The sequence below is a fragment of the Podarcis muralis genome, chromosome 8 (assembly GCF_964188315.1).
Source record: "Podarcis muralis chromosome 8, rPodMur119.hap1.1, whole genome shotgun sequence".
NCBI lineage: Eukaryota > Metazoa > Chordata > Lepidosauria > Squamata > Lacertidae > Podarcis > Podarcis muralis.
Window position 1 is genome coordinate 4949705 of NC_135662.1, and position 20815 is coordinate 4970519.

Consider the following 20815-nt stretch of genomic DNA (forward strand, 5'->3'; position numbering starts at 1 on the left):
TGACTTGACTTGCTGCTTGCAAGATACCATGTGGGAGGACCCAGAGTTTCTCACGAGACAGAGCTTATTTATCTTCTGTGACTCATTCACCTGACAGAGAAACAGCAGCCTTTTGATCGGTGGCTATTAGCTGTAATGGCGATTTGGAACTTGATGGTTAGAGCCAGAATGTCAGCTTTTGGAAGTGACAACAGGAGAGAGCTCTTGCCTCCATACCCTGACTGTCATTTGCATGTTACCTGCTTGGTGGTAGTGGAAAACAGGACTCTGAACTTGGTAGATATTTGGTCTGGTACAGCAGGGTTCTTGTTACATAGGAACATAGCCGCCTTAAAGGTAAAGGTAAAGGGACCCCTGACCATTAGGTCCAGTCGTGGCCGACTCTGGGGTTGCTGCGCTCATCTCGCTTTACTGGCTGAGGGAGCCGGCGTACAGCTTCCGGGTCATGTGGCCAGCATGACTAAGCCACTTCTGGCGAACCAGAGCAGTGCACAGAAACGCCATTTATCTTCCCGCCAGAGCGGTACCTATTTATCTACTTGCACTTTGACATGCTTTCGAACTGCTAGGTTGGCAGGAGCAGGGACCGAGCAATGGGAGCTCACCCTGTCACGGGGATTCGAACCACCGACCTTCCGATCAGCAAGTCCTAGGCTCTGTGGTTTAACCCACAGCGCCACCCACGCCACCTTAAAGGTAAATGTAAAGGTACCCCTGCCCGTACGGGCCAGTCTTGACAGACTCTAGGGTTGTGCGCTCATCTCACTCTATAGGCCGAGAGCCAGCGCTGTCCGCAGACACTTCCGGGTCACGTGGCCAGCGTGACAAGCTGCATCTGGCGAGCCAGCGCAGCACACGGAACACCATTTACCTTCCTGCTAGTAAGCGGTCCCTATTTATCTACTTGCACCTGGAGGTGCTCTCGAACTGCTAGGTTGGAAGGCACTGGGACCGAGCGACGGGAGCGCACCCCGCCGCGGGGATTCAAACCGCCGACCTTTCGATCGGCAAGTCCTAGGTGCTGAGTCTTTAACCCACAGCGCCACCCGCATCCCCTTCCCGCCACGCCGCCTTAGCAGTGTTAAAAATCAGCCAAGCACCAGGCACATTTTGCGCCTGCCTTTCAACCATTTGTGACCAGGTGAAGATACCTGACGTCTCCACCATCTGGAGATGCATGCCTGGGGATCCTTGGAACTTGACTGTTTTCACACACTAATACCCTATCAGTGATATTTTATCTGCACGATCAGAATGCATTTCTGGAATCAAATTGCTTTTTCTGTGCAGCCTGAGCAGGCACAGTCAGCCTTAAGAAAAAGAGGTTGGAATTGGCCAATAGATATGCGGACTGCCCCTGGATCAAGGGACTGCTCTTCTTTAAGTTCTCAGAGCTCTTAACCCAGCTGAAGGTTCTCATCTGAACTAGCCAGATGTTTAATTAAGAATCAATCAGTCAGTCCATCATTTGAAGAAAAAAATTAGAGAAGGCATGGGCAAACTCGGCCCTCCAGATGTTTTGGGACTACAATACACATCATCCCTGACCACTGGTCCTGTTAGCTAGGGATGATGGGAGTTGTAGTCCCAAAACATCTGGCAGGCCAAGTTTGCCTATGTCTGCTTTAGAGCCATCTTGCCCCCCAAATGGCAACTAGACATTCCATTTTGGCAAAGAATTGATGCTTTTGAATTGTGGTGCTGGAGGAGACTCTTGAGAGTCCCATGGACTGCAAGAAGATCAAACCTCTCCATTCTGAAGGAAATCAGCCCTGAGTGCTCACTGGAAGGACAGATCCTGAAGCTGAGGCTCCAAGACTTTGGCCACCTCATGAGAAGAGTAGAGTCCCTGAAAAAGACCCTGGTGTTGGGACAGATGGAGGGCACAAGGAGAAGGGGACGATGGAGGACGAGATGATGGGACAGTGTTCTCGAAGCTACCAGCATGAGTTTGACCAAACTGTGGGAGGCAGTGGAAGACAGGAGTGCCTGGCGTGCTCTGGCCTAGGGGGTCACGAAGAGTCAGACACGACTAAAGGACTAAGCAACAACAACACAACAACCTTGGTTTAATGAGCCATTTGGCGCCCAGCTTATATAGCTGATTTTCTAACACTGCACCTTACACAGAGTCAGACCATAGAACCATAGAATTGTAGACTTGGAAGGGGCCCCGAGGGTCATCTAGTCCAACCCTCTGCAATGCCCTGCAGCTATCGGTCCATCTAGCTCAGTATCATCTACACTGATTGGCAGAAGCTCCCCAGGGTTTCAGATAGGGTACTCTCCCAGTCCTACCTGGAGATCAAATCTGGGATTTTTTGTGTGCAGAGCTCAGTTGCTGAACCGTGTCTGTTCTTATGTATCTTCTGAATTCATAACCCAATACTGAACTGACTCAGACCTTGCAATCACTGTCTAGCTTTCCTATGTAGGTAGCGTTCTGTGGCATGGATGAATGTCCATCATGCTGGTCCCCACCTCAAGCGGATTTGCTACCTGACTTTGAACTAGGCCTCCTTAGAAATAATTCAGTAGGAAGAACCAAAAAGGCTCTCAGAGCAGAGGAATGCTTTGCTAGGGGATGTGATTTCCTTGAGAACCCCGGGGAGAATCAGGGTTGTGGTTGTCAGGGAACTGCCATCGGAGCCAGAGGGAGAGGGAGGGCTCCAGAGGGATTCCGAAGAGCGTCCCGGGAGGGAGAGAAGCAGCACATCTTCTGGGGAAGGAAATCAGCGTAACACCAGTGGAGAAGGGGGGCAGATGGGGGAATCGGCGAGGTGGCTCCAAGACTCCTTGCCGGGAACCAGTGGGGAGAGCACGGGTCCTCCGATGCCCACACCCTCCCTGCGCAGAAGGCTTCCGCGCAGAGAAAGTAGGTGGAGACTAGGCGTCAAAGAGCTTCTTTGCTGGAAGAAGTTCAAGAAACGCCCGCTAACGGATTCTGCCAGCGATTGAGACAGCCATGGGTGCGTGGCTGTCCAGACAGAAAGGGTTCATTCAGGCAACCAGCCAAGGGTGGCGTTGATTTACACACAAGCAACCCCTAGAACCATTACAGTGGTGGTGGTGGTTTTGCTCCCTGAAAGGAATTCTGGTTAATGTTCATTAGAATATTGTTGTGGGTTTGGGAGCTCAGTCTGAATTATGCCCTGAATCCCTTCCAGTTCCCAGAGTCCAGTGAAGATTAGAATCTAACGGTGGATCCTATTGCTGAACTAGTGGGACAAGCTTCTTTGCAAGGCAGTGACCTTAGCTGGCCACTTAGGTGCCCTCATCAACATCACAAAAGAATGAGCTCAGTTGCAAGAGCTGCAACGAAGGGATAGTGCCCTCAAGGCTAATGGGTGGGCCTTTCCTCCACCCACTGTCCTAGCTGCTAGGTAGGAGTGCAGTGGGGACGCGGGTGGCTCTGTGGGTAAAAGCCTCAGCGCCTAGGGCTTGCTGATCGAAAGGTTGGCGGTTCAAATCCCCGCGGCGGGGTGCGCTCCCGTCGTTCGGTCCCAGCGCCTGCCAACCTAGCAGTTCGAAAGCACCCCCGGGTGCAAGTAGATAAATAGGGACTGCTTACTAGCGGGAAGGTAAACGGCGTTTCCGTGTGTGGCTCTGGCTCGCCAGAGTAGCGATGTCACGCTGGCCACGGAAGTGTCTTCGGACAGCGCTGGCCCCCGGCCTCTTGAGTGAGATGGGCGCACAACCCTAGAGTCTGTCAAGACTGGCCCATACGGGCAGGGGTACCTTAAGGAGTGCAGTAACCAGAGTTGTATGTGTGTGAGCTGGAAACAGGCTGGGAACTGGATACACAGAGACCTGCTTGCCTCTGTGCTGGATCCATAGAACTATACAGTCATACCTCTTGTTACATTCAGTTCAGGTTATGTCTTTTCAGGTTTCGTCCCGCGGAAGTACCGGAAAGGGTTACTTCTGGGTTTCGCCACCCTCCCATGCGCAGACACGCAAAATGACGTCATGTGCATGTGCAAAAGTGGCGAATCACGAGCCACGCATGCGCAGATGCGGGTTGCATTTCTTTCAGGTTGCCAACGGGGCTCCGGAACGGATCCTGTTTGCAACCAGAGGTACCACTGTATATCCTAAAGATACTGCACTCTGCACTGATCTTTGTTCCAGGGAAACTGACCCTGAGTACATGCTTAGAACCCCATTGCGTAACGATACTAACCTGACGTTCCGGCATTACTGAAACCGGTGCTTTCAGAATGGCATTCTGTGCTTCCTTTGAGGGGATAATATAATGCAGAGTACATATTTGTTTCATGTCACACTCCTTATGCATGTGCTGTAAAGCGATACTTTTTACTTTTTGTTCCCGGAATTGGTAGTTATGTGCAGCCTGTGTAGTTGACAGCATACAACTTGAAGCCAAGTGGCACGAATGCGCTTTCTTTGATCAGCTTTTCACTAGTAATTTTGCTTGATGTGATTGGTAGGTTTATTTTACAAAATGATTCTTGGTTCGCAGCAGTAACAGCAGCACATTTTGCATTTAAATGTGCCTCTCGCTTTGGACTCGTTGGAATAGCCACGTTTATCTAAAAGGCCGTATTGGTCCAAAAGTGGTAGGGGAAACCTTCCACAATCCACACTTGGGGAAGATCAAAATGACATAGGGACACAGAAAGCTGCCTTATGCCAAGTGAGACCATTGGCCTGTCTGCTCAGTGCTGCCCACACTGACTGGCAGCGACTCTCCAGGGTTTGAACCAGGGACCAAAGGCCTGGTTAAAGAGGAATGTTTTTGCCTAGCAGCAACTAAAGGTGCGTAATGAAGGTGCCAGGCAAACCTCCTTGGGGAGAGCATTCCACAAACAGGGGGCCACTGCAGAGAAGGCCCTTTCTCATGTTGTTATCCTCTGAGAGCTAGTGTGGTGTAATCGCTAAGAGCGGTAGACTCGTAATCTGGTGAACCGGGTTCCCGTCTCCGCTCCTCCACATGCAGCTGCTGGGTGACCTTGGGCCAGTCACACTTCTTTGAAGTCTCTCAGCCCCACTCACCTCACAGAGTGTTTGTTGTGGGGGAGGAAGGGAAAGGAGAATGTTGGCCACTTTGAGACTCCTTCAGGTAGTGATAAAGCGGGATATTAAATCCAAACTCTTCTTCTTCGTCTTTTTCTTTTTGTGGAGGAGGCACGTGAAGAAGGACCTCAGAAGATGACCATGGGGCCATGCTCTCTTCTTCTCCAGAAGCAGGCTTAGGGACCTGAACTTGGTCTTAGCTGGAGACTCTGCAGCCACTTCTGGACTCCGGGGTTTTGACAGGCTATAGGCCTGTTCATTTGCTTTCACTTGAGTGGGGAATACGAATGAATGGGGAGGGTAGGTGCACACTCAATTTGAGGTGATGAGGGCTAAAGTGCATGAGGGCTGATGCACGTGGGTATATTGTGGGGGTCGTGGGGTCAGAGTCCACCCTTCTCCCCACATGCAATTTCCCTAGTCGTGTTTACATTCCCTGTTCAGGGACGGCAGCTGGTTGGGGCTGTTCTCTTTATATAATGTGGCAAGTGGTTGTTAGGGAGTTCTGCCAGTCTTATGAAACTTTAGCATTATGAATCAGAGCACATCCTTCTGTGTGGCATTATCATTTTCTTTTTCTTTCTCCACTTGCCGAAATAGGAATATTCCTTCTGTAGGTAACAATGGGATTTGAGTTTTGATAACGGCAGTGGCCCTCACCCGAAGCTGACAACCCCCCGCCTCTTCTAGTTTCTCTCCCAGATTTCTCTCCCCTTATTTAAATATCAAAAATTCAGATGCTTTCAGAAGTGGTGGTATTGGAAAGGGAAGCGTGGGTGTTATTGCAAGGTTGAGCCAATCCATTTTTATCTCATTATATATCTTTTTTTACCTAATGCTTTTTTATTATGTGAACTGTGCTGGGTTTTTAGATCCGATGCAGGGATGACGTTGCTATAACAACACGATGATTCATGTAATTTCTGCAACATTCTGTTGGGTGGGTTTTGCAGCTTGAAAGCTTCTATGCGGTAGTCATGGGGGTTCCTCTTGCTTGGTTCTGTCCACCCCACTGCAAATGTGGTACCCAAGGGTCTTACGAATTCCCACCGTCTTAGGTAGCAGAAACCAATTTTTCACGTGGCTTCCATGAAGTTCTTTGTTGACGGATGTGATGTATTGTGTTGGACATCAAACTGAGCTTCAGAAGCAAGGTCAAGGATGATAGGATGATGATGATTATTTAGTTCCACTTCCCAACTTAGCAAGCGTGGCATTCACACTGCGCCTTTGAGGGATTTGGAGCAATTCTGAAGCATCTCTAGCTATTCAATCTCAGGAGAAGAGGAAGGGGCTTCATTCCAAAGGTAGCCAACCATTGAGATGTGGTTGGACTACACTTCCCATCACCCCAACTGTTGACCCTGCTGCTCGGGGGCTGATGGGAGCTGGAGTCCAACTGCAAATGGAAAGCACACTGTTGACTACTCCTGTTCCCATACATCCAGGAAGAGAAGACAGCCAAATAAAAGCCAGGTAGACTTGACAGTAAAAAGGTAAAGGGACCTTTAGACTTGTGTTGACTTGACAGTAAAAAGGTAAAGGGACCCCTGACCATTAGGTCCAGTCGTGACCGACTCTGGGGTTGCAGCGCTCATCTCGCTTTATTGGCCGAGGGAGCCGGCGTACAGCTTCCGGGTCATGTGGCCAGCATGACTAAGCCACTTCTGGCGAATCAGAGGAGCGCACGGAAACACCGTTTACCTTCCCGCTGGAGTGGTACCTATTTATCTACTTGCACTTTTGACGTGCTTTCAAACTGCTAGGTTGGCAGGAGCAGGGACTGAGCAAAAGGAGCTCACCCCGTCATGGGGATTCAAACCGCGACCTTCTGATTGGCAAGTCCTAGGCTCTGTGGTTTAACCCACAGCACCACCTGCATCCCTTAGACTTGACAGTAGAGCCTTTCAAAACATTGATATTAATAAGAAGGTGGAATAGAAGTGGTAGCTCAGTGAATGGTCTAGCCCTGAATGTTATGTTCTGTAGCATTTGTGCATCAACCTTGCTGGTTGAGACCAATGGCCCATCTAGTCCAGGATCCTGTTCTCACAGCAGCCAGCCAGATGCCTGTGGGAAACCCACAAGCAGGATTTGAGCACAAGAGCTCTCTCCTTGTCTGTGATTTCCATCAACTGCTGTTCAGAAGCATTGCTGCCTCTGATAGTCTTCTTTCTCTTCCATTGGTGATCACTCATAGCTGAGTAAGATTGTCTTCCATAAACACAGATTTAACAATGAGTCCGTAAGTGACTGTGGAGGCCAACTCTGGATCCACACATCCTTCCACAATGGGGACATTGATCAGGGTGTGGATTTGCCAAGCGTGCCTTCCTCTTAGCACGTTTCTCCCTTGCGTCCTGAGTTCGAGTGTCTTCAAAGCCCATGACACTTTTGGTAAAGGCTGTTCTCCAATTGGAGCGCTCACAAGCTAGTGTTTCCCAATTGTTGGTGTTTATACTACATTTTTTAAGATTTGCCTTGAGACAGTCTTTAAACCTCTTTTGTTGACCACCAGCATTACGCTTTCCATTTTTAAATTCGGAATAGAGTAGTTGCTTCGGAAGACGATCACCAGGCATCCGCACAACATGACCAGTCCAACGAAGTTGATGTTGAAGAATCATTGCTTCAACACTGGTGATCTTTGCTTCTTCCAGTACACTGGCATTAGTTCACCTGTCTTCCCAAGTTATGGGTAGGATTTTTCAGAGACCCCATTGATGGAATCTTTTGGGGAGAGCAGGTACGGCATAGCCATCGGGTTTGGTAGTCATCTAAATCTCCCTCATGCATGAGTTTGCTTAGTCCTCTTTCAAAGCCATCCAAGTTGGCGGCCATCCATGCCTCTTGTTGGAGCAAATTCCATAGTTTGACTATGAGATGTGTGAAGAAGCACTTCCCTTTGTCTGTTCTGCTTCATGGGATGTCCACCTGTTCTAGTGCTACCAGAGAGGGAGAAAAAAAACAAAACCCTTTCTAAATCCACTTTCTCCACACCTTGTAAAAAATGCTTCTGTTAAGAGTCCTCCTGGTGGTGCAGCAATAAAACTGCTAGCACATTTGCAAAGCTAAGCAGGGTCCGAGATGGTTTCAAATTGGATGGGGGACCGGGTGTTGAGATACCTGCATTGGAAGGGTTTGGACTAGAGGATTCATTCCAACTCTAGAATTCTTTGACTATGAACCTTTTACTCCTCTATTCAGCCACTCCCCCTATTTAGCTGTTGACAATCTCTTGCCCAAGCAAATATTAAATGCTTGGTCCCTTCCACTTGTCCTCTCTCACCAGTTTTACAAGGGCATTTCTTCCTTCGGTCTCTATGCCTTTAAATTCAAGAGCGACCTATTTTCAAACTGAAAGGTTCTTTGGGCAGGGATGGTGGGGGATGTACCTTAGATGGCTTGGAACGTTGCATTAAGAGTCTGGCATGACAGATAAAAACACACAGTTGACCCTGCCTTCCTGTCCTGGCTAATTATATTAAACTCTATTTGCATGCTGACATGAGAGTTTAAGAGGGGTTGTTGGAGCCTCGATGCATATTAAATCTGCAAAATGACAGTCCGAGGCCAGGGGAGCATTGGACAAGTGGCAATTAGGCCACTAAGAGGATCACACCATGTTTTCGTATTGCCGGGAGAGGTCTGCCGATCTTTGCCTTTAAATGCTTGACAGAGGCACCCAGAGGTGCCTCTTGACTGCATTAGTGGCAGGATCAGTGCGGTGAAAGACAGCAGGCGGCCTCTTAGCAGAAAGTGGTGCGGTAGGTGTTTTGCGGAAAAATAGTAAGCCATCAGCAGAGTGGCCCAGTTGTCCCTGCCAGATTCCTTGCTCCTTTGATCCTGCTGAGGGAACTATGCCACTCGAAGAAGAAGAAGAAGAAGAAGAAGAAGAAGAAGAAGAAGAAGAAGAAGAAGAGTTTGGATTTGATATCCCGCCTTTCACTCCCATTAAGGAGTCTCAAAGCGGCTAACAATCTCCTTTCCCTTCCTCCCCCACAACAAACCCTCTGTGAGGTGAGTGGGGCTGGGAGACTTCAGAGAAGTGTGACTGGCGCAAGGTCACCCAGCAGCTGCATGTGGAGGAGCGGAGACGCGAACCCGGTTACCCAGATTACGAGACTACCGCTCTTAACCACTACACCACACTGGCTCTCAAAGGATGTGCTGGCCTTCCCAAAATCCACTTCGAGGTTTATTTTTACATCCAAGCAGGATATGAACACGGGCCAATCACTGCCTCTCAGCCTAACCTGCCTAGAAGTGTAGATGAGAAGGGAGATAACCATAAATTCCTCTGGCGGGGGGGGGGGTCATGGGATATAAATGCAACACACAAGCAGATAGTTCTGAGGGTGGTCGAATGAGTTCTATGGGGGAGTGATTTTTTTATGAATACCCCCGAATTTTATTTTTTAATCCCTGCAAGTAGAAAAGTAGAGCGTCAAGAGTCCAGCCAAGCATTCTCCTTGCTGTGCTGGTTTCCTATTGCAGTGGCCTTCTCCCCTTGCTCCCCAGCAGTCTGAAATGGTACGTTCAATTCTACCACCTCAGAAGGACATCAGAAGAACCCAGTTGGATCAGGACCATGACCCATCTAGTCCAGTGCTGTGTTGTCACAGCAGAGAACCAGGTGCCTCTTGGAAATCCCGTAATTTCTGCATTGAAGGGGGTTGCATTAGATGACCTTTGGAGTCCCAGCTCAACAATTCTCTGATTCTATGCATTAAGGAGCAGAACACAACACAGCTTCCCTTCTCCCTCAAGAACTGCTCTACCACTCAAAGATCTGTACCGTGCCACACCTTTTTCTCCATGCTGCCTCTTAAAGAGTAAAGGGACCCCCGACCGTTAGGTCCAGTCGTGGCCAACTCTGGGGTTGCGGCGCTCATCTCGCTTTATTGGCCGAGGGAGCCGGCGTACAGCTTCTGGGTCATGTGGCCAGCATGACTAAGCCGCTTCTGGCGAACCAGAGCAGTGCACAGAAATGCCATTTACCTATTTATCTACTTGCACTTTGATGTGCTTTCGAACTGCTAGGTTGGCAGGAGCAGGGACCGAGCAACGGGAGCTCACCCCATCGCGGGGATTCGAACCACTGACCTTCTGATCGGCAAGCCCTAGGCTCTGTGGTTTAACCCACAGTGCCACCCGCGTCCCATGCTGCCTCTTAGTCTGGGTCAATTTCCCTCATTTCTGCTTTGTCCCCTCACTTTCTTACCTTAACTACCGGCAGAAGTTTTAGTTACAGGTTGGTAGCCATGTTGGTCTGCCGTAGTTGAAACATTTTTTTTAAAAAAAATCCTTCCAGTAGCGCCTTTCGAAGATTTACCAAAAAAGCCTACCTTGTTGTGATTTTAAAGTGAAGCATTTTCCCCCGATGTGCTGAGTATAGTTGCAGTTTTAAAGCTGGCTGGATTTTGGGGGAAGTGTTTGCTTAATCTCTTTCCATTGACGTTTCTCCTTTTCCCTTTTTGGTATGTTTTAAAATAATTATTACCTGTCCAAAGCATTTGAGGCTGGGAAGGCTGGTAATTAGTAGGTCTGCAAACCTTAATTGGTTTAATCGGCAGATCAATCCACTAAAGCTTTAATTGATTAATTTGTAGGGCTCCAAGTTGAGACACACTTTCCTTTTATTTATTTTCTTCCGGCGAGCTACTACGTTAGGGAACAAAAAGGAATATAAGAAAGGAAAGTGAGGCCTACAACAGCAAAAAAAATGTAGCGTGGATTTCAAATTTCCAAGCGCTTCACCACAATTCATTCCCCACAAGTGTTCCCAAACAGATAGTTACCCTCTCCTGCCCTCCCACCTTAAAACAATATTGCACTTCTCTTTGAATAGACTTCACCCAAACCTGCTGATTTCTGCCTCTTGTGCATGAATGATGCAATCTAAGTTAAAGCAGTAGGGAGCATGAACTGAACACCAGAAACAAAGGGAATAATGTCTTCCTAGCCACATGTTTCAGTGGTACCTTGGTTCTCAAACTCTTTGGTACTCAAACAACTTGGAACCCAAACACTGCAAACCCAGAAGTAAGTGCAAACTTTTTTCGGAACCCAAATGTGCTCCGTTTTGGGTGCCACACTTCCGTTTTGAGTGTTACGCTGAGCTCTGTCTATTTTTGCTGTTTATTTTGCGTTTTTGTTTTCGCGGCTCTTTTTGTTTTGTTTTTGTGACTGTGTGGAACCCAGTTCAGCTACTGATTGATTGATTGTGTGACTGCAGTACATTGTTTATTGCTTTCATTTTATGGATCAATGCTCTTGTTAGATAGTAAAATTAATGTTAAATTGCTGTTTTAGGGGTTGTTTTTAAAAGTCTGGAATGGATTAATCCATTTTTCATTACTTTCTATGGGAAAGCATGCCTTGGTTTTGGAATGGACTTCCGGAACAGATTAAGTTTGAGAACCAAGGTACCACTGTCTAGTCCTGTACAGTTGCACCAAACTCATGTTGGCATCTGGCTGTCTCAAGAAACAATGGAAGTGCACCTCCGGGGGTGAAGTCAAACTGCTACATTAGCAGTACCGAGGTGACTTCCCTGGGGTGCAAGCTTGGGTAATGTGTCTGCAGGGACTGGGCTTCCCAGACAACAAGACCTGGCCCCCTCGGCCTCACTGTTGCTGTCCAAAGGAAAGCAGAGCAAGATTGATGACATCTGCTTGGCTGCAGGAGTTGCCAGAATGAGGTAGTGGCGCCCGCCCTGTGGAACACCCTCCCTTCAGATGTGAAGGAAATAAGCAGCTATCCTATCTTTAAAAGACATCTGAAGCCAGCCCTGTTTAGGGAGGTTTTTAATATTTAATGCTGTATTGTTTTTAACACTTGATTGGGAGCCGCCCAGAGTGGCTGGGGAGACTCAGCCAGATGGGTGGGGTATAATAATAATAATAATAATAATAATAATAATAATAATAATTACAAAGTGCCATCCAACCGCCTTAGGGACTCCACTCTGGTTTTGTGCAGGGTTAACTCCTTAGCCTTTTCTTCTTCTGAAGATATCCAGCAAAAAGCTACTTGTTGCAGAGTCCTCGGTGTGAGAATAGTAGTAATAGTAGCAGTAGTAATAGTAGTAGTAGTAGTAGTAGTAGTAGTAGTAAATTAATTATACCCCACCCATCTGGCTGGGCTTCCCCAGCCACTCTGGGCGGCTTCCAACAGAATATTAAAATACAGTAATCCATCAAACATTAAAAGCTTCCCTAAACAGGTCTGCCTTCAGATGTCTTCTAAAAGTCTGGTAGTTGTTGTTTCTTTGACATCTGGTGGGAGGGCGTTCCACAGGGCGGGTGCCACCACTGAGAAGGCCCTCTGCCTGGTTCCCTGTAACTTGGCTTCTTGCAGCAAGGGAACTGCCAGAAGGCCCTCGGCGCTGGACCTCAGTGTCCGGGCAGAACGATGGGGGTGGAGACACTCCTTCAGGTATACTGGGCCGAGGCCGTTTAGGGCTTTAAAGGTCAACACCAACACTTTGAATTGTGCACAGAAACGTACTGGGAGCCAGTGTAGGTCTTTCAAGACCGGTCTTATGTGGTCTCGGAGGCTGCTCCCAGTCACCAGTCTAGCTGCCGCATTCTGGATTAGTTGTAGTTTCCAGGTCACCTTCAAAGGTAGCCCCACATAGAGCGCATTTCAGTACTCCAAGCGAGAGATAACTAGAGCATGCACCACTCTGGCGAGTCAGTCCGTGGGCAGGTAGAACAGCTTCATTCACATTGCTTCCCCTAGGAAAAGGCCCTTAGAGGCTATTTATTTGTAGTGTTTATTTAGCAATGTTTTTATATCTCATTGAAAGTTAATTATTGCAACCATGCTGTAAGACTGGCCAACATTATCATTACCATCCATTTCCTAGATCTGTGCATAGGCTGAAGCAGAGAGTATGTGGTCTGTTTCCGAGGATGTTCATAGCAATGTGGAATCTGAATCACTGCACCAAATTACTGTTTGGTTTCAATGATTGATACGATCTGTTTAGGGCAAATTGGACTCTACATTACTCATTCAGTCCCCCCCCCCCATCTTGTTTCCATAGATTGTCAGGAGAATCTTGGCTGATCGGGAGAGGTGGATTTTGGGAAACCTCCATAGAAAATTTGGTATTGTTTCTGCCCAAGGTAAGGACAAGTTAAGTTCTTAAATTTAGTGACCTGATACTTGGGGGTTGTGTATTGAATAGGATGATGTGCTATTTCCTCTGCCTCTGGGTGCCAGAGTTGGCTTGAGGAGGACTCTAATTCAGATGATGCACCAGCCATTCTGCTTGAGGGGCTATGCTGCCGTAGCCTGAAAACGTGGTTCTTCCATCTTCTGAGTCTGAAGTCCTTTAAATATTGCAGCAATCTCCCCTGGCAGATGGAGCCAATGGAAGTTCCACCACATTTGCAGATGACATTAAGCCTTTGCTGATACAGTGGTGCCTCGCAAGACGAAATTAATCTGTTCTGCGAGTCTCTTCGTCTTGCGTTTTTTTCGTCTTGCGAAGCACGGCTATTAGCGGCTTAGCGGCTTTAAGAAAAAGGAAACAAACTCGCAAGAACTCGCAAGACGTTTCGACTTGCGAAGCAAGCCCATAGGGAAATTCGTCTTGCGGAACGACTCAAAAAACGGAAAACCCTTTCGTCTAGCGAGTTTTTCGTCTTGCGAGGCATTCGTCTTGCGGGGCACCACTGTATAGTGTTACAGCAAAATCACTTCCCAGGGCTCACTGGGAGCTGTCCAGGGTCCTGGTTTGCCTTATCCCACCCTGGCCTGGACCAAAAGAAGCTTTGATATTTGTTACAACCTTCCCTGTGACACCGCAGCCCCAATGGAACAGGATAGACAGGGGTCAGCAAACTTTTTTCAGCAGGTGGCTGGTCCACTGCCCCTCAGAACTTGTGGGGGGCCAGACTATATTTTGAAAAAATAAATAAAAAATGAACAAATTCCTATGCCCCACAAGGTGCATTTTAAATAAATAAATGCACACATTCTACTCATGCTGATTCCCAGACTGTCTGCAGGCCAGATTTAGAAGGCTATTGGGCCGGATCCGGCCCCCGGGCCTTAGTTTGCCTACTCATGGGATAGGATGTCACTGAAGACAAATGCAAAAATACTTCCCAGATGTTTTTTTTGAATTACAACTCCTATCAGTTCTACCAAAAAAACCAAACATCTGGTTAGGGAAGGCTGGTTTAAAGTGAGGTTAATGATTCCTAGACTAGTCACATGGGCGATCCAGGCCAGTCATGACTGGAGCAATGCTTCTTGAACAGGTGGACCCATCCGTACCATGTCATAGCACCCAAAGCCACTAGATTGGCACCTTTTGATGGTGATGTCTTCCTCCCTCCTCCCCAATCACTCTTCTGCTTGTTACTCAATCTTGATATAAGCATGGATTTTCTATGCCCATACAAGAAAGGACAGTAAACTGTGGGTGGTATCTTGTTCTGTTGGTACAAGGACTTTGGCTTTGTAATAGAACTTCCCCTCTTCTCCCTATGCAGCCCATAAATAATTTTTAGGGCTCCCCCAACCCAGCAGAATGGATTTTGGGTGGGGATGGGCACCTGTGGGGAGAAGGAGAGCACCTCTGTTGTGCAAATGGAAATCCTTCATCTTATGGAACAAGTGCATTGGATGCTACCCATGAGCTCATCCCTTTATCAAGTGTCATCTCAAAGGCTTCTGAAGGACCACTTAGTTTGCTGTGGAGGTGAGAAGAAGCTGGTACAGTGTCTTCTGGGAAGTTTGATGTCACTGTAAGGATGTGATAGCTGGTGATGGACCAATTAGTGCATTTCAAACCTTCTGAATTACATTCTTCTTTGAAGTCCTTGGCAGTATCCCAGTGGGTGTGTAACTCCACTATTGGTTTGCCTCTGAGTTAATATGTAATGAATTACCATCCAGCCCACAAATCTAGAATGTTTGATGGGTCGATCTAATTGGCTGTATTTCAATCTATGCCTATAACTTAAAGGTCATTGAAAATGGCCAGTAGATTGAAACAGGTCTTGCGAATGTATATAAAAACATTTTGGGGGGTAACGTACACATTGCTGTGTGTGTTCAGATTTGACCCGATGAGGCAGTATACTAGCAATTTCATCCATATTAACTCTCAATTGACACGTTTATTATTCCTGTGCAAGTAGAGTTGTGCTTTGTTCTCTCCGAGGTGAAGCTAGTCACACATAATGCTTCATTACAGTGTATTCAGCAGAAGATTTCTATGGTGTGCTATGGATGTTTTCAGTAACGCGGGATTTAATACACTTACTTCGTTAAAAAGAAGGGGGGGAAGAAAGGCCCTTTAAACTTTTTGAAATCTATCCCAACTTTTCGTGGCTGCTGTCATAGCTCTGGCATATTTTGACACTAACGACTAGAGCTGAAGCGATAGGAGGTAAGAATTGTACAATGTTGCCTGCAGGTCTTGATGGCGAAGCTAGGTTAGCTACCATGGAAACGGAGTGAGCCATGGTCCCCCGTTCAGTGAGATGTTCCTGGGCTACCCACTGGTGATTTTTGCAAAGTTAATTGTTTTATGTAGAAATGTGCAAGCAGCGAGCATCGGAGGCAAACCTACCCCCTATAAGCAGATAGCCCAACTGGTATTCCTGTATCAGCTTCCCCAAAGAGAGCAACTAGACTCCAAAGATGGATCAGCCAAGTCTCTCACTTCTCCTGTGTCCAGTTTAATTACAGTTATTACAGTAGTATCTAATGATAAACTGTCTGGGCATTTATGCATCACGTTCTCACCTCCCTTCAGAATGTGGGCTCCCAACCTCACCACTGAAAACAAATTGCCCGTTCAGGGGGGAAATACTTGCACGCTAACAAGAAATTTAATAAATATTTCACATTTTAATTAATTAATAAATATTGTACATTTCTACATAAAACAATTAACTTTGCAAAAATTTAAGTAATAGTACCCCCCTGCCTACTCCAAACAAAATCCATCTTAGTTCTTTTTCCAAGTCCCTGGATTTCATCAGATAGCATTTCAAGCAAAAGAACTTAAATAATAGCATTGAATTTAAGAAGGACATTGGCAAAATGGAGCATGTCCATCAATTCTTGCCTAACGTAATGTTTTGGGGAGAATTGGGGTGTTCTTGGGTGGAATATGCAAGGCATTTAATGGGGATCTGAATGTTTTGAGGAGCATGTTGTTCAGCCCAGGTAAATCAAGAACAGCAGGACTTAACATGAGTGCTCAGAAACATGAGATGATGTCTTATTATGCAACACACAGACCAACTTACTGTTGCAAGATGTAACAGTGATTCTATAAGGTGGCTTTAAAATTCCAGTCTTCACCCAAACACATGCCCTCTGTATGCTCTGGGCTGTAGCTCCATCCAGCAGGCTATTAAGTTGGGGAAGAGTAGAGTAGCTGAATCCAGGAATGTGAAGATCTGTCACTGGTTACTGGTATGGTGGTATGGAACCCCAGTAAATTGTGTTCATAGGGGGATTTGAAAAAAAACAGCAGAGAGCTGTTGCCTTCAAGCCCTGTTTCTGCGCCTCTTGGAAGCCTTTGATTGGCCATTGTGGGAAATGGGATTCTGCACTTCATTAACCTTTGGCTGGATCCATCTGTGCCTTTCATTGCAGCAACTGTTTTTGTAATTGAAGGATCTAGAACTGGAGACCCCGCAGTTCATTTTTGCAAGGGGGTGGGGGATTTTCCCCTGTTCCCGAGAGGGGGATGATGGCTTCAAGATGCCAAATTTAATGAGTCCCTGTTTTTAATCTGTGCAGAAATAGCTTAGCATCTGGTTGGGTTCATCTGTGAGTAACAAGGTCCCTCCCATGTTGTTCCCTGGACCTTTCCTTCATGCGCTGTGTAGGCTGGAGATGAATAATGTCTCTCATGTCGAAAGCGTTGAGAATTCCAAAGTACCCTGGTGAGATGCACAAATAAACCTTCAGAGGTTCCTGCACATGCACACATAACTTCTGCTGCTTTCTGGTTGCCATGTGGAGGTTTCCCACATCATTTGCCTTGCTAGGGTTGCGCTGGGCATGTTGAACCAGGAGGCCCTGGTGCTGGCGTTCATTTGCCACCACCTTCAGCCACCAGGGCTAATGGAGAACTAAGCCATAAAGCAGCCATTGCAGACCTCTTAATCTTGGGCAATCAATTGACCCAGGAGAGCTTCTTCCAAACCTTCTATACAGGAACATAAGACCAGAGGTCCCTCTTTTCAAATAGTGTCTACAGAAACGAGCAGAAGCTCTCTAGGGTCTCCCAGCCTTAACTGTTGTTGTTTAGTTGTGTCCAACTCTTCGTGACCCCATGGACCAGAGCACGCCAGGCACTCCTGTCTTCCACTGCCTCCCACAGTTTGGTCAAACTCATGTTCGTAGCTTCGAGAACACTGTCCAACCATCTCGTCCTCTGTCGTCCCCTTCTCCTTGTGCCCTCCATCTTTCCCAACGTCAGGGTCTTTTCCAAGGAGTCTTCTCTTCTCATGAGGTGGCCAAAGTATTGGAGCCTCAGCTTCAGGATCTGTCCTTTCAGTGAGCACTCAGGGCTGATTTCCTTAAGAATGGATAGGTTTGATCTTCTTGCAGCCCATGGGACTCTCAAGAGTCTCCTCCCGCACCATAATTCAAAAGCATCAAACCTGGGACCTTCTGAATGCAAAGCAGACGCTCCATCACTGAGCTAAGGACCTCTGTGCCATGTACTTCATCAATATGGACAACTCATGGCTAGGAGGAAACACTAGGCTACTGCTTTAGGCTTCCATGTACCTGCACCATTAACAAAGAGACCCACTTTTCCGTTAGCAATGTCTTCTAATGGCAAGCAGAACAAAACGGGCCTGCAGAAATTGAAAGAATCCCTGCTTTTCCCTGTTGCTTTGAAAATTGATAAGAATTTTGGATCTCCCCACTCCCATCTGCCCGGGTTTCAGTTCTGCTCTTTAACTGAAGTGTGATGGGTAAAACCTCTATTTTTGTTGCAATTCATTCCCAGAGCTGCTTGATAGCTTTCCAGATCTGTCACACTCTCAAATCAAACTTGACACCCTTATAATAGGGCGTGTTAAATATATAATGGTGTCATTTGTGTATTTGCGCTGTTACGAGCTCCTTCCCATGAATAGTAACTTATTTTTATATCTTAAACTTTTTCATCCTTCAGCAACTCCTGCAGCCGAGCTGGTGCCAAACGTCTTGCTCTGCTTACCTTTGGGCCACAACAGCAAGGCCAAGAGGGGGGTCTTGTCGTCTGGGCAGCCCAGGGGCTCCATACACACTGCCTAGGCTTCTGCCACGGAGGTCACTTCAGTGCTGCTAACACAGTGGTTTGACTTCACCCATTATCTATCGAGACAGTGTTGCAGCACATTGGCTTTTGGAATGTGCTCCCGGTAAATATCAGGCAGGTGCCTTAAATCAGTGTTTCCCAACCTTGGGCCTCCAGCTGTTTTTGGACTACAATTCCCATCATCCTTGACCACTGGTCTTGCTAGCGAGGGATGATGGGAGTTGTAGTCCAAAAACAGCTGGAGGCCCAAGGTTGGGGAACACTGCCTTAAATGTTAGCGTTTGGATGCTTGCTTGCAACGCATTTGTTCACCCAGGCTTTCCCCGAGGAGTGATACAGTAAAGCTGATGGTGGATCTGATTCATTTATTTGTTTGTGATTTGTTTTTATTGATGCAATTTAATTAAAGATCTCCATGTTGTTTACCACCATCATACTTTCCCCCCCCCAATGTTGGGCGGTTTAGAAATATTTGCTAAGTAAAGAAAAATAAACAAACACACATTCTTTCTGGAGACCATACAGCTGCCAGAAATGCCTAGCTAGATTAGATCTAGGTGCACCCAGTCCGGTGTTTATTGCAAGACTCCCAGTAACCAACGAGGAGGTTGTTTACTGGAAAAAAATAAGAAGAGTCCTGCTGGATTGGGCCCATCTAGATGCCTCTGGGAAGCCCGCAAGAGGCGGGAGGAAGCAGACCTGCAGTTGATGCTTGAAAGTATTTCATTAATTCATTTCGAACGTTCTCTTCCTCCCAGAGGAGTCCCTGGGCAATGGTTGTTCCCACTCCAGACTTTGCTTATGTTTTTAAGGCAGCTTCTGTTGTGCCCCCTTCTTGGTTGGACGCCGACACCTCTTTTATTTACAAATTTATATCTGTACATTTGGCTTGATGCATCGTGGGTGGGCTTGATCTGTTGTGAAGCGGACTGGTCAATTGTCTATTATATTTTAAAGTAGCTTGCCCAAAGCCACCTTTGAGAATGGCATTGGTGAGGGTGGTGACCCCTGCTAATGCCAAGGTTCTTTGTAGCTTGGACCAGGGAAGCCCAGGGCTGAGACTGGGATCTGGCCCACTTAGATATCGGGTGTTGCCTGTACTCAGTCCCTGAGCCCTCTGCAACAGAGGCAGCCAACATGGTGCCCTCCACATCTGTCAGACCGCAACTCCCATCAGCCCAAGCCAGTGTGGCCAGTGCTCAAGGATGATGGGAGCTGTAGTCCAGCCACATCTGGAAGGCCACAGATTTGCTCTGCCTGCTGCCTTGTGTAAGAGCAGCGGCTCTCAACCTGTGGGTCCCCAGATGTTGTTGGACTACAACTCCCATCACCCCTAGCTAGCAAGGCCAGAGCTCAGGGATGATGGGAGTTGTAGTCCAACAACATCTGGGGACCCACAGGTTGAGAACTGCTGTGTAAGAGGCACTTAACAAACGGTGTCTTCACTTTTCCTGATGTCCCAACTCTTTTATTTGCCTGCCTGCATTCTGGCTTGCTTTATGGTCTTGAAACTATTGCTCATTGACCCAGAGACCTTATCTAAGTTTATATCCTAGAATGGCTCCCCAGCCTGCGTGGAGAAGTAACATTTTCATTAGCCACTTGCCAAGAATAGTCTGAAGATATACATATTAAGAAAACCAAAAGAAGAGGGGGGTGGGGTGGGGAAGATAACTCTAATCAGTTTTTAAACTTCGGAGTCCATTTACCGGAGCATATCTTTGCTGTGAATAAATGGACTGGGCCTGGGTGGAGTGAAGGAGGCATAGCTCAGATTGCAAAGCTTGCGTTTTGCATAGATTTAATTCCTGCCATCTCTACGGGCTGGGACAACCCTTGCCCGATTTTTTGGAGAACTGCAGTCAGTCTGAGCAGATGATTCTGGGTCAGTGAGTAAGTCACAGAATCATAGAATTGTAGAGTTGGAAAAGGACACCAGGGAACCTCTTCGGTGCAGGAATCTCAGCTAAAGCATCCGTAACAGATGGCCCCCCGACCTCTGTTTAAAAGCCTCCAGTGAAGGAGAGTCCACCACATTCTGAGGGAGTCCATTCCACTGTTGAGCGGCTCTTGCTGGAAGAAAGTTCTTCCTAATGGCTGGTTGGAATCTCTTTCTTGCAACTGGAATCCATTGGTTCTGGAGCAGGAGACAGCAAGCTTGCTCCATCTTATTGTCGCTATTCCTTAGATTTCTATGCAGCCTTTCATCTGAAGATCACAGGGCGGTTCACAGCATAAAAACACAGGAGCAGAGCACAAAATACATAACAAAAGCAAGAACAAACCAGAAACCCACCTCCTGCAAATACATTTAAAAGGCCATATAATGTTAATTGGACAAAGTCCTGGTTATAGAGAAACATTTTCACCTGGCACCTAAAGATGTGTAATGAAGGTGCCAGGTGAGCATCACTGGGGAGAGCATTTCACAAACAGGGAGCCACCACAGAAAAGGTCGGTTCTCATGTTGTTGCCCTC

General features: G+C 47.2%; 1 protein-coding gene across 5 annotated transcripts in view; it reads left to right on the forward strand.

Moving 5' to 3' along the window:
- TSNARE1 (t-SNARE domain containing 1) overlaps positions 1–20815 on the forward strand; it is a 442991-nt gene that overhangs the window by 40254 nt on the left and 381922 nt on the right. For 3 of the 5 annotated variants that reach the window (XM_028736057.2, XM_028736055.2, XM_028736056.2), the window contains exon 2: positions 13091–13172. The exons of the other annotated variants lie outside the window; for them this stretch is intronic. The gene's annotated coding sequence lies outside the window, so the exon portion shown is untranslated. The remainder of the gene's footprint in view (positions 1–13090; positions 13173–20815) is intronic. 5 annotated transcript variants of the gene reach the window in all.